Here is an 18,089-nt window from a genome sequence, read left to right as displayed (position 1 = left end):
ATAACAGCCTGCTTGCTAAAGCCAGAACCTCCAAACATATCACAATGGAGGAATAGAGTAAAAAATGTATACATCATGGAAAAAATCACAGCAAGGTTACAGCTGAAAACAGGACAGTTTGCTGAAAGATGGGCACCAGTGAAAACAGTATTGGAATTATAAACATCAACATTTTTTAAAATTTTTTTATTTATTTATTTTTTTCATGTGTATCTTGGAATAAGTATCTGAACACTTGTCTGGAATATTTGTCTGCGCATCTCTGTCATGTTCTATCTGTGCTGTATGTATGTTAAATAAAAAATAAGTTCCAAAAAAAAAAAAAGCCTCACAGTAATTCAATAATCTAGGAGTAGAAACCAGAGTCGCTCACGACGAGGATGGGATTCAAACCCATGCGTGCAGAGCACAATGGATTAGCAGTCCATCACCTTAACCACTCGGCCACCTTGTCTGCTGATGGCAACCCTCACCTTTTAAATACCTGAACTCTTTGGAGCCTATTTGTCAGAAATGGACCCAGCAGGAGCCACTGAACACAACTCTGACATAATCAGGCTTCTTCCCAGCAGCATCGTGCTGCAGAAGGCAGAATACAGACCATCGACACATCATCAGAGTGAACACCAGCTGATGTTTACAAGTTTAATTCACCTTTTACTACAAAATGACATCCAAGCTCAGATTCTCTTGTCCTGATTGAACAAGTAAATGTTTAAGAAGATGAGAGTACCAGACTTTTTCATCCAAGGAAACAAGCATCCTATCACTGTCCTATGCAGAGTTTCTATGAAAAAAAGTGAGACAACCCCAAGATTTTCTTTTTCCTCTTGTTGGATTTTGCCACAGAGAATCAGAGACAATCAAAAGCTTGTTGGACTTTAACGTTGGAGGACTGAACAAGTCATGACATCATCAGTTTTACCTTCACAAGTGCTTCATTTACTTTACTTTCAATTTTACAGAGGTAGAACCTGAAATCAAAGCTGTCTGTCAAAAGAAGTGAAAGCTTCCCAGGCTGTGATGTTCTTGTCTACAAACTGTCTTGTATGGAGCTTCAATCTTTAATAAAAAGAATAAAAAGAAGATAACATTTGTTGTGATTTGGCGCTTTAAAAATAAAACTTACGACTTACATGGAAACTGTCGGGGGGGTGGAGCCTCCATCAGGTATGTGTTTGATGTCTGAATTCTGTCTCTGATGTCTGAATTCTGTCTTTGATCTCTGGGTTCTGAGCATTGATCTCCTGCTTCAGTCTTTGATCTCTGACTGATCCTAAACTAATCAAAGGATCACGTCAGCATATTGGTCCAGTCTACAGATGGTGATTTTACCTATTTGAAGCCTTATTTTGTGTTTGATGGACATTTTTAAAATCACTAATGATTTTTTGACTGAACATCCTGGACACTGTGGTGCCTGATAAGGAGACAACTTGGGTACAAAGTAGAAGAGGAGGGTTTTTGGAGAAGGGATATTTTTGCAGTGTTCCAAGTCAATAATAACTGTGGCAAAATGTCATCATTTTTCAAAATGTCCTCACGAAGATGGTTTGTAATTCTGTCTCTCCCTCATCCTCAGCTTCTACAGCCCTTTAAAGAAAACCTTTGACTCGTGGATCTAAAAAGATCAGATGTTGTCTCCTCCAGAACATCAACACTTTAACGTTGTTGGCAGGACTCCAACCTGAGCAGGGAGACCCCAATGGATTTCTAGTCCATCGCCTTCACCACTCGGGCACAACAACCACATTCACACACACATTTGTAAAAGATTCACATTTACACAATTCTTTAAAATTATGTTCCAAGCCCATTTGTGTGAGGTCCTATTTTCTCTTTTTCAGCATTCCTTTGTTTCCAGGTCTCTAATAAGTGCAGAATTACAAAGACAAGCAAGCTGGATCCATCCTGGGCAGGTGATAGGAGCCATTGACCACTGGCCAGAGACCCTGGCACAGACGTTGGGGATGGTGATAGAGAGCATTTCTACAATTATATTCTACATTTATAGAATTCTATAATCCTACAATTTCATTGAGCAGACGCTTTTGTCCAGAGCCACTTGCATATGTTTTTGGTGAGTTTGGCTCCTGAGCTCAAGACAGTTGTGACTCATAAAGGACAGCTTCAAATGCAGCTGTGAAGCCTCATTGTCAGCTGGGAGGACCGACAGGTGTCTCCCTCTAGTGGCTCCTCACAGCAACACGAGCCTCATTTCATTCACATGCATCCACCACCTCACTACCAAAGGCCAGTTGGGCCTCCACAGACAGGTGAGTTTCAAGTGTTGGACAAAGGTCTTTAAGATGTTCTTATTAATTCTATAACACCTGAGATTAAAATCTATGGAATTACAACTAACAATCAGCCAAACACCTGATCAGATGCTCCTTCATGAGGCTGAGAAGAATCAATCTAAACTGGGATGAAGAAAATTAATTGAGAAGAGAAACCTACTGATTGGATGACATGGACCCACCTGATCCATGTCAGCCTTGTTGGAGCAGAAAGAGGTGGATCAGAGGAATCAGTGGATCAAGACTCAGGTGTCAGATGCAGAATGTCTTTATTGACAATGGAGTCAGAGAAATCTTCCAATGTGAGAGAACGTGACAGACCATTTTATACCACAGACAGGCTGTGTGTGTGTGTGTGTGTGTGTGTGTGTGTGTGTTTGTGTGTGTGTGTGTGTGTGTGTGTGTGTGTGTGTGTGTCCTAACTGACTGGAAACTGAATAATAACCAGACTAACTTTTGTTATTGACCAAGTCTGGGTGACTCACTTAATTCATAACTGAAGTGATTATTTAATTAATAAACAGAACATTTGTCCAAAAGTCATGATCAAATTCATGTAAAATCTGAGCAACGAGGGTTTGAAAATGTTCAAATGAGCCAAAACAATGTCCTGGGATCCAACCAGGGACCTTTGGATCCACACAAATCTTCCCTGACCTCATAGAAACTGGAACATTTCAACAAATAAATTCAAATTCAACTAAGCAGCAACTCTAGAACAGTCAGAGCACTTGCTAATTCCCCTGTTAGCTCCAGATCAGACAATGCAGGCTCACCTTCACGCTTGGTTGTACGACCGTCACCAGTTGAATCTTCTCTGGTTCAACAAACTCTGGGGACTCAAGACACAAGTCAGCACCGGTGCAGGTCCAGATCCAGATGTTAGCTGATGGGGACAATGGCTTAAGGGAGCTCCAGGTAGCTGGTTTGAACTGGTCCCTCATCTCTGTGAGTAGAAACCATCTGAGGTGGAGGGTGAAGATCTGCTTTGTCCTCCTGATCTCCCAGTAAAGCCAGTATCAGTAGCGGCTGGCTCATAGGGGGCGCTGGGGCGCCGCCCCACCAGCTGTGGAGAGGAAAATCTCTACATGTATTGATACATATATATGTGCATATGTTTACAATTTGTATCGTCAATGTCAGCCTTACTTAATTGTGTGTGTCTACATGCAATATGGGTCATTTAAACAACATTTACGCCAACTGACTCATTCAATTAATAGTGAATTTACTCTGATAGACTGTATAATTTGTCTTTAGGGGCGCTCGTCAAAGCGCCCCAGACCTGCAATTAATTAGCCAATCCTGTATGGTTGCTAGGGAAAAATAATGAATAATTGGCCAATCAACATCGCCAAATTTAACGGCGTAGGGGCGCTGGAAAAGTCGCCCCTACGCCAACGTAAAATGCGTAAAGGTTTGGATTGCTAAAGCTAGCTGAGGAGCCCGCGATATTCTTTTTGCGTAGTGAGATTCCCAGATTTCCGATGCCCTACGAAAAAAAATACCGCGAGAAGTGAGTGAGAGAGAAAATGGCGACAACAACGATCGAAGTTCAAGAGCAGCAGTTTCCACCAAATTCGGTGAGATCCCTTTTAAATTTCCCTTTTGCGAGGAGGACCATGGCGGAAAAAATCCGCGTTAAGGAGCTGGGACCGGACAAGCCTGAAATCAACATCCAGCAGCAGTCCAAGGAAAAGGCTAAATCCTACAACAGGACTTTTTGCCGGAGCTGGTTTCAGCGCAAGCCGTGGCTGACGGGTTGTGGAGCAGCCAACGCACTTTTTTGCTTCCCCTGCATCCCTTTCAGGAGTGACCGGTGTGATTCAGCATGGACACAGACAGGAATCACTGACCTGAAGCACCTCTCCGAGCGGATTAAGAAACACGAAAGAGCGAAAATTCACATGGAAAACTGCGTGAAGCTAGCGGTTCTTGGGAAGATTAGCATAGCAACGCAGCTCGATGACAGTCACCGCATCGCTGTAAGGAAGCACAATGATGAGGTAGATAAGAACCGTAACATCTTATCTAAGATAATTAACTGTTAAATTCTGTGGTGCTTTTGAACTGGCTCTGCGGGGACATGACGAAAGTGATTCCTCTGACAACGCTGGAATATTCAGAGGTCCAGTTGACTTGATGGCATCCATTGATCGGGACTTGAGGGAGCACCTTGAAAATGCAACCGTTTTTAAAGGCACCTCGAAGACAGTACAGAACGAGCTCGTGGACTGTATGCTGGCAGTTTTGAGAGAACAGATCCTGGATGAAGTTAAATCGGCAGACTTTTTAGCGATCCAGGCTGATGAAACTACTGACGTTTCAACACAGTGTCAGTTAGTCTTAGTTCTGAGATACATTGACGACCGCCACAATATTCAAGAGCGGTTCTTTGAATTTTTGAAACTGCCCAACACCTGTGCGGATGCAATAGCCAGTGCCTTATTGGAGAGGCTGCACAGCATCCTTTCTGAGGGACAAGAAAAGAAGCTGATTGCCCAGGCCTGTGATGGGGCAGCTGTGATGAGGGGTGCCAAAGGAGGAGTGCAGCGAAAGGTACAAGACATCTATCCAAACGCTCACTATGTTCACTGCTATGCCCATCAGTTAAACCTGATACTGCAGCAAGCAACCTCCCACATCCCTCAGATCAGTCACTTTTTTTCTGACATGGGGGGATTTGCTTCTCTTTTCTCTAAGTCAAGCAAGAGAACTGCAGTGCTTGATGAGAAGTTTGCGCACCGAATTCCAAGTGCATCATCAACACGTTGGAACTTCAACAGTCGTGTTAACACAGTTAATGAGCACAAGAAGGATCTGGTGAATTGCTTTCAGGCTATCCGGAACAGTGAAGGGTTTGATAGCCAGACAAAGAGAGAAGCTGGTGGCTATGTGAGAATGCTGGAAGATGAAACTTTTTGTTTTTTACTGGCCCTGTTCCACAAAATCATGCCACATGTGGACATCCTTTACAACCAGCTGCAGAAGAGAAACATTGATGCTGTCTACATGGCAGGAGTCACCCAGACATTCATTGACCACATGCAGGCTATCAGGTATGCTAAATTAATTAATTTGTAGCCTAACCTCAATTTCTCTGTATATGTAGACTTAAATGCTTATATATCATCTTATTTAAAGAATTGATTTATCTGTATAATATAATTGACAGTAATGATATCCACCTTTGGTTTTGTTCATGTATCCCTAACCAGTTTTTAGAACTTACTCATGAAACTTATGTGTTGGGTCAGGGAGGATGTGCCTACTCTGGCTGAGGATGAGGAGTTCAGGGGACCTGCTCAGGAGCCACCCGCAAAGAGACGCAGAACCTTGGGAGAAGACACACTGCACCATTTGGCACTGGAGGTAAGAACTTGCTTCTTAGTGTGATTTGAATCACATTATTAAATAAAATCAAAATAAGATGTTGGCCATATGATACAGTGGTCCAGACTTAAATGTATATTCTTTTATGATGATATGAATCATTACAGTATGTTTATTACATAATATAGGCTAGCTCATCAGGTCAATGTATTAAGACAAGTGAAGATGCAATAATTCCTATTTTGTATAATTATATCATTGCATAGGTATGTGACACCATTGTGAGCCATGCCAAGGAGAGATTTAGTTTCACCAAGCATTTTGTCAGCGCCACACTCCTGCAAGGAGACCTGTTCCCACAGCACAGCCGAAAGTTCCCAGATTCAGCACTGAAAACCACAGTGGAAGCCTATCCCTCATTGGACAAGGCCAGACTTCAAACAGAGCTGTCTCTGATCTACGGGAACGAAGAGTTTCAGAGTTGCAGTGGTGCACTGGCTCTCTATCAGGTTTTGATGGAAAATAACCTTCAAGACACGTTCACTGAAACTGTAAGTCTGCTCAACATCCTCATCACCACACCAATGACAACGTCAGAATCTGAGAGGTGCTTTTCACTTTGAAGAGGATAAAAACTTTTCTTACAAATACCATGGCACAAGATCGGCTCAACGCTCTGGCTATGCTCTCCACTGAGAAAAAACTGACACGAAACATTCCTGGTTTCAACACCAGGGTCATTGAGAAATTTGCCTCCCAGAAAGAGAGACGAGCAAAGTTCCTGTACAAATGACTGCTGAATTCGAACACACACCCAGAAAGACTGAAACAAATAGACAGAGAGACAGAGGGAGAGAGACAGGTAGACGAAGAGAGAAAGAGAGACGGACACAAAGAGAGAGAGACAGAGAGAGACAGACACACTAAGAGACAAACAAACAGAGATAGAGACACAGAGAAAAGGACACAAAGACGGAGACACAGAGAAGGAGACAGAGACAGACACAGATGAACAAAGAGAGAGACAGAGAGAGAGAGACACACACATTGTTGATTTGTATTGTATAGATTAAGCTCAAATCACCTTCTGTAAAGTTAACATCATTGTATAATATTTGATCGCATAAAATTTACTGTAGTTGTAAATTGTTGTTGGTTTTTTTTGTCTTTGAAACTGTCGGTTTTAAGAAGGAAAGTAAATACTATTTTAAAACATTTAATAATTGTCCGGCTGCTCTTTTTGAATGATTATACTAGACTAGGCACGGAAATGTTTTTGGCACACCAGCCCCACCAAGAATTTTTTTCACCAGCCGCCACTGGCTTCTGTCATTTAGTTTACAGGAAATGTTGATGACACACTGGGATTTTGTTCTCCTGCTGTCACTGTCAAGTGCCAGCTTAACATGTGAGAGGTAGCAGGATCCATGCATGTGTTCATGTTTACAGCAGACAAGGAGGAAACCTTGGAGGATTTCAGGGACTTTTAGCAGTGGTTCACACTTCAGGTGTGAAAGCTTCTCAGTATAAAATTTTAAGTGAGCGAGCCAGGAGTTGAAGCTAGAATCTTCTGACAGTAGTCAGTCATGCTATCCATTGCACCACCAGCCCTGTGAAGACCTCTTCATGTTCATGTGTACTTGATTTTATAGACAATCCAAACGATCTGGTGGCATTTTCAGGGGACACAATGGTGCATTGGTCAGCACTGTGGCCTCACAGCAAGAAGGTTCCAGATTTGAGCCCCAATTGTGTGAGTCTGCATGTTCTCCCTGTTCCTGTGTGGGTTCTCTCTGGTACTCCAGCTTCCTCCCACAGTCCAAAGACATCAAGAGGGGACGAGGCTGATTGATACTCTAAATTGACTGTAGGTGTGGCTGTGAGTGTGAATGGTTGTCTGTCTCTGTGTGTTGGCCCTGTGATGGACTGGTGACCTGTCCAGGATGAACCCCGCCTCTTGTCCGAAGGCTGCTGGGATAGGCTCCACCCCCACACACAAACCTTGACATATAATCAGTGGAGAAAAAGAAATTTATCTACACTCATGACTGAATCTGTTTTGAGAACTGAACTGGATATAAACTCTGAGAATTCAGAGTAAGGACCAGGAGGATGGGACACAATAATAGATAGGAGGAAATGTGGAGTCTGGGTTCTTTTCTAGAATGTGAAGGCAATGACAGTCCTGCCAAGTGACATCACTGACATAAATGGATGACTTCAGTCACATGACTGGATGTCTTCAGTCACATGACTGGATGACTTCAGTCACATGACTGGATGACTTCAGTCACCTGACTGGATGACAGTGTAGATGCCAATGTAGAGGTTGGGGAAATAGTCTCTGAGAATCCAGCTTGAACCAACGCCCTCCTTGTTCTTCAAAAACCCAAACAGCGACCATCAGTCTCCCTTCAATCCTGTACTTGGGTTCAATGTTGCTGTTCCATTTAGCAGCAGTAGGTGTCGCTGTGATACCAGGTTCAGTTCAAGAGTCCCAACTCCAGCTCATGTTGGTGACCTCAGTGGCAGGGGAAAATGGCGCTTCAGTGGATCATGTGGATCAACTCATGTCTGTCCTCACTGCTCCACAGGTCTGTCAAATGTTCTGTAAAATAGTTTGACCACAGCAGAGATGCTAGATTAGGAGTTGATGGGAGTTGTTGCAGATACCAGTGTCCAAAGTCCAGCTTGAACCCAGTTTGTGCCACTTATTTGTCAAGCTAGCAGAGATTCTTTTCACTGCCAAGCTAAAGTGACTTCTGTCAACAAAGGTAAACATACAAAAGGATATTTCTACTGTCAGTTCAAGATTTTTATCAAACTCCTTTTTCATAGCTTCAACCTTCCTCTTGTGTTAGCTTTCTGTTCCCATCTCTTATGTTAACGGGTCAGTTTTGACCCTCGTCTTCAATCAGCTGTCAAATAAACTAAAAACAATTTTCTATCATCCAAGTTGTTTCCCATCTCTTGGTTACCTTGTTAGGCTTCCTTATCCATGGAAATATTGATTGGAATATTTTGATGTGGGCCTCTGGACCTTTTTTTAGTCAGTAAACCCTCGATTTCAGTTAAAAAATGATCAAATGAACCTCAAGAAAATCATAGAAATAAACAAAAGGTTGTTGTGTTTCCTGACCATTACTGAGGGGTGTTAGAACACATCTCTGACATGGATTGGTTTTATTTATTCTTCATTTTAATATTATTAACGATTGTAACATCCATGGTGTTATGGGTCAGTTTCGACCCTCATATATTTACTTCAACAAAAAGGCAAAAAAGTCTCTTTTTTTCAGCAATAGAACTTTAATACAAACACAAAATGAAAAGCAGAAATGGAGTGACTGCAGGAACAGGAGCTCCATGGAGCTCAAAGGAGTGATCACTCTCAACTTTGAGCAGTCCTGTTCAGAGTTTTCCAACAGGGCTTTGAGAGACCAAGAGTTCCCCAGAGCTGCAAGGAGGAACAAGAAGGAGACTTGGAAAAAGAAGGGAGGGAAACCTGCTGATGTGTTATGAACTTAAGTCACATAAAGTTCTCCATTTATTGAGTTTGTATTTTAAAACTTAATTGTGCATTTCAGTGTTGAACAATAAATAATGTGTTTATTGGTGATAAAGCATTTCAAGCTTTAAGTAGGAGGAATTGCTTTCTTGATCACCCCTTGACTAAAAACACCTACAAAATAAAACACACCACTGCTGTGGGCACCCACCTCATGGGAGTCAGGCCCCTGGTGGTCATGGCCCCCAGGAGCCGTGGTGGGCGTCCCTGATTTTCATTTCTGAAAGGTGGCAACCTGACAGCAAACAAACCCATCCTCTGAACCAGGAGTCTCAGTTGAGGCTGCATCTGAAACCAAAGACTTTGTATGAATAACTGTCAACCCACATTCTTTGTCTGGACTAAAAGTTAATTAGTTAACAGTTGGCTAAGCTACCTGTGGTCAACTACTGATTTAAAAAAGGTCCAGAGGCCAACAACAAAATTTTCAAATCATCCAGTCATGTGACTGAAGTCATCCAGTCATGTGACTAAAGTCATCCAGTCATGTGACTGAAGTCATCCAGTCATGTGACTAAAGTCATCCAGTCATGTGACTGAAGTCATCCAGTCATGTGACTGAAGTCATCCATTCATGTCAGTGATGTCACTTGGCAGGACTGTCATTGCCGTCACATTCTAGAAAAGAATCCAGACTCCACATGTGGCTCCCATGATAACTGATGGACCTCTGGTTGGAGGCTGGACGATGATGTTTGGACTTGAAGGAAAACTCCTTGTCCAAATTCCATTGTGTTCAAATTTAAAGTCCCACAATAAGAAGTAGCTGAATCTGACAGGTGAAGGTTTGGAACTCCAAGATGGTTGATGTTTTCTTGACTTGATGCTCTGACTGTCAGGGTAGATGACAGCTTCTTTCTGCTGCTGCATCTGAGTGGCTATGATTGGAGGTTTTACCTCCCAAGTTTGTCTGGTTCCAGGGGAAATTTTAAAATTCCAGTCCCCAACCTTGGCTGTTCTGAAACTCTTCTCCTGAATCACTCCTGAGCTGCAGAAAGAAAAAATACCAGTGCCCAACCAGATCAACTTCATGGCTGCTAACAGCCTCAGACACTTGATTTCCATCAATCTGGAGCCAAGAAGGCCCTCACCTGTGGTTCTCCTCCAGGAGGGTCCAGGTTCTGCCATTGTGGCTCCTTGTGCCACTGCCAGAGAGTCTCAGCTGCACACTGCAACATTTCAACAGGAGATTTACATTCCTTCAAATGTCCCGACATCTTATTCCAATGGTTCTGTTCTATCTTTATATTTTAAAATCAATCACACAATGAAAGCTGCCACAGCTGGTTTAAGAGAGAGAACACACTAAGAGATTTGAAACCAGTAAAATATGCTTTTCTGTGTGCAAACTAGTGAGGGACATGGAAGGATATTTTACCACCAATACAGAACCCAAACTTTAGTCATGTGATGAGATGGCGACTGTGAAGAGTGATTATGAAGTTAATGGACAAAATGTGAATTGAAAGAAAATACATTAAAAAATACTAAATAAACAAATAAATAAAAGAAGGAGCACAAATGACATTTTTCTGCACAAATTTACTGGTATTAGACTGCATTTTTGGTTCATGAGTAGATGAAAGAGTATCACATATATATTATATACATGTGATACATGCACGTGGCTTTGGACGAAAGCTGAAAGAAATTGTAGAATTATTTAAATGTACCAAGTGGACTATTTCAGGTTTCTTGAAGATGCTTCAGCTCTCATCCAAGAGGCGTCTTCAGTTTTCTTCACTGATGGGAGGATTTATAGCTCTGTGGGGGCGGGACCTTCTACAGAGGTGATTGACACATGTGAGCTCTGGGTGTCAGAGTTGTTTTGGTCAGGTTGTGAAAGGGAAGTTGACTCAACTGGTATCTGTGTCAGTTAAAAGCCTCACAGTAATTCCATAATGTTGGAGTAGAAACCAGAGTCGCTCACGACGAGGATGGGATTCAAACCCACGCGTGCAGAGCACAATGGATTAGCAGTCCATCGCCTTAACCACTCGGCCACCTCGTCTGCTGACAGCAACCCTGAGCTTTTAAACACCTGAACTCTTTGGAGCCTATTTGTCAGAAATGGACCCAGCAGGAGCCACTGAACACAACTCTGACATAATCAGGCTTCTTCCCAGCAGCATCGTGCTACAGAAGGCAGAATACAGACCATCGACACATCATCAGAGTGAACACCAGCTGATGTTTACAAGTTTAATTCACCTTTTACTACAAAATGACATCCAAGCTCAGATTCTCTTGTCCTGATTGAACAAGTAAATGTTTAAGAAGATGAGAGTACCAGACTTTTTCATCCAAGGAAACAAGCATCCTATCACTGTCCTATGCAGAGTTTCTTTAAAAAAAAAAAGTGAGACAACCTCAAGATTTTCTTTTTCCTCTTGTTGGATTTTGCCACAGAGAATCAGAGCCAATCAAAAGCTTGTTGGACTTTAACGTTGGAGGACTGAACAAGTCATGACATCATCAGTTTTACCTTCACAGGTGCTTCATTTACTTTACTTTCAATTTTACAGAGGTAGAACCTGAAATCAAAGCTGCCCATCAAAAGAAGTGAAAGCTTCCCAGGCTGTGATGTTCTTGTCTACAAACTGTCTTGTATGGAGCTTCAATCTTTAATAAAAAGAATAAAAAGAAGATAACACTTGTTGTGATTTGGCGCTTTAAAAATAAAACTTACGACTTACATGGAAACTGTCTGGGGGGGGGGTGGAGCCTCCATCAGGTATGTGTTTGATGTCTGAATTCTGTCTCTGATGTCTGAATTCTGTCTTTGATCTCTGGGTTCTGAGCATTGATCTCCTGCTTCAGTCTTTGATCTCTGACTGATCCTAAACTAATCAAAGGATCACATCAGCATATTGGTCCAGTCTACAGATGGTGATTTTACCTATTTCAAGCCTTTTTTTGTGTTTGATGGACATTTTTAAAATCATTAATGACTTTTTGAATGAACATCCTGGACACTGTGGTGCCTGATGAGGAGACAACTTGGGTACAAAGTTGAAGAGGAGGGTTTTTGGAGAGGGGATATTTTTGCAGTGTTCCAAGTCAATAATAACTGTGGCAAATATCATCATTTTTCAAAATGTCCTCACGAAGATGGTTTGAAATTCTGTCTCTCCCTCATCCTCAGCTGCTGCAGCACTTTAAAGAAAACCTTTGACTCGTGGATCTAAAAAGATCAGATGTTGTCTCCCCCAGAACATCAACACTTTAACGTTGTTGGCAGGACTCCAACCTGAGCAGGGAGACCCCAATGGATTTCTAGTCCATCGCCTTCACCACTCGGCCACAACAACCACATTCACACACACATTTGTAAAAGATTCACATTGACACAACTCTTTAAAATTGTGTCACAAGCCCATTTGTGTGAGGTCCTATTTTCTCTTTTTCAGCATTCCTTTGTTTCCAGGTCTCTAATAAGTGCAGAATTACAAAGACAAGCAAGCTGGATCCATCCTGGGCAGGTGATATGAGCCATTGACCACTGGCCAGAGACCCTGGCACAGACTTTGGGGGGTGGTGAGAGAGAGCATTTCTACAATTATATTATACATTTATAGAATTCTACAATCCTACAATTTCATTGAGCAGACGCTTTTGTCCAAAGCCACTTGCATATTTTTTTGGTGAGTTTGGCTCCTGAGCTCAAGACAGTTGTGACTCATAAAGGACAGCTTCAAATGCAGCTGTGAAGCCTCATTGTCAGCTGGGAGGAACGACAGGTGTCTCCCTCTAGTGGCTCCTCACAGCAACACGAGCCTCATTTCATTCACATGCATCCACCACCTCACGACCAAAGGCCAGTTGGGCCTCCACAGACAGGTGAGTTTCAAGTGTTGGACAAAGGTCTTTAAGATGTTCTTATTAATTCTATAACATCTGAGATTAAACTCTATGGAATTACAACCAACAAGCAGTCAAACACCTGATCAGATGCTCCTTCATGAGGCTGAGAAGAATCAATCTAAACTGGGATGAAGAAAATTAATTGAGAAGAGAAACCTACTGATTGGATGACATGGACCCACCTGATCCATGTCAGCCTTGTTGGAGCAGAAAGAGGTGGATCAGAGGAATCAGTGGATCAAGACTCAGGTGTCAGATGAAGAATCTCTTTATTCACAATTGAGTCAGAGAAATCTTCCAACGTGAACGTGACAGACCATTTTATACCAAAGACAGGCTGTGTGTGTGTGTGTGTGTGTGTGTGTGTGTGTGTGTGTGTGTGTGTGTGTGTGTGTGTGTGTGCGTGTGTCCCTACTGACTGGAAACTGAATAATAACCAGACTAATTTTTATTATTGACCAAGTCTGGGTGACTCACTAAATTCATAACTGAAGTGATTATTTAATTAATAAACAAGACATTTGTCCAAAAGTCATGATCAAATTCATGTAAAATCTGAGCAACGAGGGTTTGAAAATGTTCAAATGAGCCAAAACAATGTCCTGGGATCCAACCAGGGACCTTTAAATCCACACCAATCTTCCCTGACCTCATAGAAACTGGAACATTTCAACAAATAAATTCAAATTCAACTAAGCAGCAACTCTAGAACAGTCAGAGCACTTGCTAATTCCCCTGTTAGCTCCAGATCAGACAATGCAGGCTCACCTTCACACTTGGTTGTACGACCGTCACCAGTTGAAGCTTCTCTGGTTCAACAAACTCTGGGGACTCAAGACACAAATCAGCACCGGTGCAGGTCCAGATCCAGATGTTAGCTGATGGGGACAATGGCTTAAGGGAGCTCCAGGTAGCTGGTTTGAACTGGTCCCTCATCTCTGTGAGTAGAAACCATCTGAGGTGGAGGGTGAAGATCTGCTTTGACCTCCTGATCTCCCAGTAAAGCCAGTATAGATGTTGAGCTTGGAGGAGTTGATGGCCTCCTTCATCTTCTTGTTGGAGATGTTTGCTAAACTCAGCACCACCACAGATCAGAGGAAAGTCCACTTGTCAGCTGGACACTGGAGTTTCTAGTGACCTGCAGGATCTTAGTTGTGGTGGCAGCAGGCCTGTTCTAAGAGCTTTGCTCACATTCATGATCAGGCTTCATAATGGTTCTGGACCACTGTGTGATAGGAGCTGATCCTGGAGCAGCAGAAGACAAATATAGAGAAGAAAAGACAAAAGACAGAGAGAAATGAGGGAGAGAATGACAAAAAGATGGGAACAAGATGAGGGTGAAAGACAAGCAGAGAGAAAGACAGGGGGACAGGGGGATGGAAGACAGACACACAACCAACAACAGCAACAGCAGCAATAATAGTTTTGATATTGTCCTGTTATTGATGTTTTCATGTGAAAGTGGCATATTTAAGATAAAAGACACTGTTAGAACAGAAAGATCCATAAAACCCACCAAACAGAGGTGTGTCTGGTACAGATGTGGAATTATTGGCTCACACAATGTTGAGGCAACTGGGAAGAAGACAAACAAAAAAGGCTTGTTTGATTCAGACATTCATCAAAAATGGTCCTGTCGAACTGTTCAATGTGTCATGACTTCAGAAGCTCAAATCCTCTCGAAGTTCTAGTGAGAGTGGAAGAGATTATAAAATGAGAGAAGCAGGGTCCTCCCTCAGAGCTGAAATAGCTCAGTTGGGAGAGCGTTAGACTGAAGATCTAAAGGTCCCTGGTCCGATCCCAGGTTTCAGCAGAGGAACAGCATTGACTTTACTTTCCAGTGGAGGAACTGCAGACATGAAGGAAACGAACATCTTGTCCTGTGCATTCTTATGACATTCAAGACATTTTTGGAGCCTCTTGTTGGATTTTGCCACAGAGAATCAGAGCCAATCAAAAGCATGGTGGACTTGAACATGGAGGATTGAACAAGTCAAGAAAGCAGCAGTTTGACCTTCACACATGTTTCTTTTCCTGTCTAAATGCTGTAGGAAGAGCCTGAGTAGCTCAGACGGTAGAGCATCAGACTTTTAATCTGAGGGTCCAGGGTTCAAGTCCCTGTTCAGGTGCTATGCTGGTGTTCCAGTGTTTAACAACATGGTACTGGATGAAGTTCATTGTTGAACAAACTGTTATCATCAGAAGTAGAAGTGTTCTCGTCTTGCCACTGTGAGACTGCAGCTGCAGGTCAAATGTGAGACAAAAGTGACTAATCATAATTTCATGTGGCATGCAATTAACGAAAGACCACAAATGACACTGGTCAAGTTAATTTTATTTATATTGCACCAAATCACAACAAAACTTATCTCATGACACTTTACAGGTAGAGCAGGTCCAGTACCAAACTGCTTCAATGAATCTACACCCAACAATTCTCCATCAGCAAGCACATCCTGCAAAAGCAGCGACAAAAACCTTCCTTTTAACAGGCAGGAACATCGAGCAGATCCAGGCTCAATGGGGACGGCCTTCTGCTTTGACCGATTGGGGGGAAAGAGAACAGGAACAAAACAGATAATGGAGGAAGACGGATATGTTGAAGGAAAGAGAGGGACAGAGATAAAGAGAGAGAGAGACTGATGGAAAGACGGTGATGTGAGTAGGTGGAGCTACGGGTGGCAGCTTGAGCCTCTTCAGCTCTGCAGCCTCCTCCAGCAGCACCCAGATCTGGAATGAGAGGAGCCTAAAAGGCTCCAGAAAAGGAGACAAGTTAGTAATACCTATGAGTATAATTAATGTATGACACATATAGGAGGAGAGAGAGGAGTAGAGAGAAGCACAGTACACTGCATCTGCCATCTGTCTACTTCAAATTACACGCTGCATGACATTCAATTTCAAAGCTGCAGAAAAGCGCTTCAAGAAAAGGTGTGTGAGGGAAGCTCGCTCATGCTGGTCCCCAAAGACTCAAAGCTGCCCTTTCCTCACAAAGAAAAAAAAAAGCTTAAAGCACCTGGTATTCCCAGGGGGTCTCCCATCCAAGGACTAACCAGGCCCGACCCTGCTTAGCTTCCGAGATCAGACGAGATCAGGCGTGTTCAGAGTGGTATGGCCGTAAGCCCTTGACTCTGACACACATGGGCTCTATATCCATTTCACACACTTTACAACCTAAGAAAAAAAGTGATGCGCAACAGCCTCAGGGTCTTTTCACACGCCAAATCGGTGTCCTGTCAATAAAAGAAAAGAATGTTGATGTCATCGAGAGAAAAGTACTGCATCTGCCATCTGTCTTCTTCAAATTAACCACTGCATGAAATTCCATTCCAAAGCTGCAGAGGGCGCTTCAAGAAAAGGTGTGTGAGGGAAGCTCGCTCATGCTGGTCCCCAAAGACTCAAAGCGGCCCTTTCCTCACAATGAAACAAAAAAGCTTACAGCACCTGGTATTCCCAGGCGGTCTTCCATCCAAGTACTAACCAGGCCCGACCCTGCTAAGCTTCCGAGATCAGACGAGATCGGGCGTGTTCAGAGTGGTATGGCCGTAAGCCCTTGACTCTCACACACATGGGGTCTATATCCATTTCACTCACTTTACAACCTCAAAAAAAATGTGATGTGCAACAGCCTCACGGTCTTTTTACACACCAAATAGTTGTCCTGTCAATACAAAGAAAAGAATGTTGATGTCATCGAGAGAAAAGTACTGCATCTGCAATCTTTCTACTTCAAATTACACACTGCATGACATTCCATTCCAAAGCTGCGGAGGGCGCTTCAAGAAAAGGTGTGTGAGGGAACCTCGCTCATGCTGGTCCCCAAACACTCAAAGCTGCCCTTTCCTCACAATGAAACAAAAAAGCTTACAGCACCTGGTATTCCCAGGCGGTCTCCCTTCCAAGTACTAACCAGGCCTGACCCTGCTTAGCTTCCGAGATCGGGCATGTTAAGAGTGGTATGGCCGTAAGCCCTTGACCCTGACACACATGGGCTCTATATCCATTTCACACACTTTACAACCTCAGAAAAAAAGTGATGCTCAAAAGCCTCAGGGTCTTTTCACACGCAAAATAGGTGTCCTGTCAATAAAAGAAAAGAATGTTGATGTCATCTAGAGAAAAGTACTGCATCTGCCATCTGTCTACTTCAAATTACACGCTGCATGAGATTCCATTTCAAAGCTGCAGAAAGGCGCTTCAAGAAAAGGTGTGTGAGGGAAGCTCGCTCATGCTGGTCCCCAAAAACTCAAAGCTGCCCTTTCCTCACAATGAAACAAAAAAGCTTACAGCACCTGGTATTCCCAGGGGGTCTCCCATCCAAGTATTAACCAGGCCCGACCCTGCTTAGCTTCCGAGATCAGACGAGATCGGGCGTGTTCAGAGTGGGATGGCCGTAAGCCCTTGACTCTGACACACATGGGCTCTATATCCATTTCACACACTTTACAACCTCAGAAAAAAAGTGACGTGCAAAAACGTCACGGTCTTTTCAAACGCCAAATAGGTGTCCTGTCAATACAAAGAAAAGAATGTTGATGTCATCGAGAGAAAAGTACTGCATCTGCCATCTGTCTACTTCAAATTACACGCTGCATGACATTCAATTTCAAAGCTGCAGAAAGGCGCTTCAAGAAAAGGTGTGTGAGGGAAGCTCGCTCATGCTGGTCCCCAAAGACTCAAAGCTGCCCTTTCCTCACAAAGAAACAAAAAAGCTTACAGCACCTGGTATTCCCAGGCGGTCTTCCATCCAAGTACTAACCAGGCCCGACCCTGCTAAGCTTCCGAGATCAGACGAGATCGGGCGTGTTCAGAGTGGTATGGCCGTAAGCCCTTGACTCTGACACACATGGGCTCTATATCCATTTCACACACTTTACAACCTAAGAAAAAAAGTGATGCACAACAGCCTCAGGGTCTTTTCACACGCCAAATCGGTGTCCTGTCAATACAAAGAAAAGAATGTTGATGTCATCGAGAGAAAAGTACTGCATCTGCAATCTTTCTACTTCAAATTACACACTGCA

At 43.0% G+C, this 18,089-nt stretch overlaps 7 non-coding genes and 1 pseudogene across 7 annotated transcripts; 2 read left to right on the top strand and 6 right to left on the bottom strand.

Moving 5' to 3' along the window:
* Positions 1–11,130: 11,130 nt before the first annotated feature.
* Positions 11,131–11,212, bottom strand: trnas-gcu (transfer RNA serine (anticodon GCU)). The gene has a single exon. It is a non-coding gene; the product is annotated as a tRNA-Ser (tRNA).
* A 3,593-nt stretch (positions 11,213–14,805) lies between these two features.
* On the top strand, positions 14,806–14,878 carry trnaf-gaa (transfer RNA phenylalanine (anticodon GAA)). The gene has a single exon. It is a non-coding gene; the product is annotated as a tRNA-Phe (tRNA).
* Positions 14,879–15,121: 243 nt separating this feature from the next.
* trnak-uuu (transfer RNA lysine (anticodon UUU)) lies at positions 15,122–15,194 on the top strand. The gene has a single exon. It is a non-coding gene; the product is annotated as a tRNA-Lys (tRNA).
* An 875-nt stretch (positions 15,195–16,069) lies between these two features.
* On the bottom strand, positions 16,070–16,188 carry LOC147263503 (5S ribosomal RNA). Its single transcript, XR_015115239.1, has one exon. It is a non-coding gene; the product is annotated as a 5S ribosomal RNA (ribosomal RNA).
* Positions 16,189–16,497: 309 nt separating this feature from the next.
* LOC147263502 (5S ribosomal RNA) lies at positions 16,498–16,616 on the bottom strand. Its single transcript, XR_015113717.1, has one exon. It is a non-coding gene; the product is annotated as a 5S ribosomal RNA (ribosomal RNA).
* A 310-nt stretch (positions 16,617–16,926) lies between these two features.
* Positions 16,927–17,035, bottom strand: LOC147263501 (5S ribosomal RNA; annotated as a pseudogene).
* Positions 17,036–17,345: 310 nt separating this feature from the next.
* Positions 17,346–17,464, bottom strand: LOC147263500 (5S ribosomal RNA). The gene has a single exon (XR_015114198.1). It is a non-coding gene; the product is annotated as a 5S ribosomal RNA (ribosomal RNA).
* Positions 17,465–17,775: 311 nt separating this feature from the next.
* Positions 17,776–17,894, bottom strand: LOC147263499 (5S ribosomal RNA). The gene has a single exon (XR_015113716.1). It is a non-coding gene; the product is annotated as a 5S ribosomal RNA (ribosomal RNA).
* Between the last annotated feature and the right edge of the window lie 195 nt (positions 17,895–18,089).

The sequence above is a fragment of the Aulostomus chinensis genome, chromosome 4 (genome assembly GCF_037954235.1).
Source record: "Aulostomus chinensis isolate RoL2024-O1b breed Wild chromosome 4, RoL_Achi_v1.0, whole genome shotgun sequence".
Classification (NCBI taxonomy): Eukaryota; Metazoa; Chordata; class Actinopteri; order Syngnathiformes; family Aulostomidae; genus Aulostomus; species Aulostomus chinensis.
This window is presented reverse-complemented; position numbering and strand designations above follow the sequence as displayed.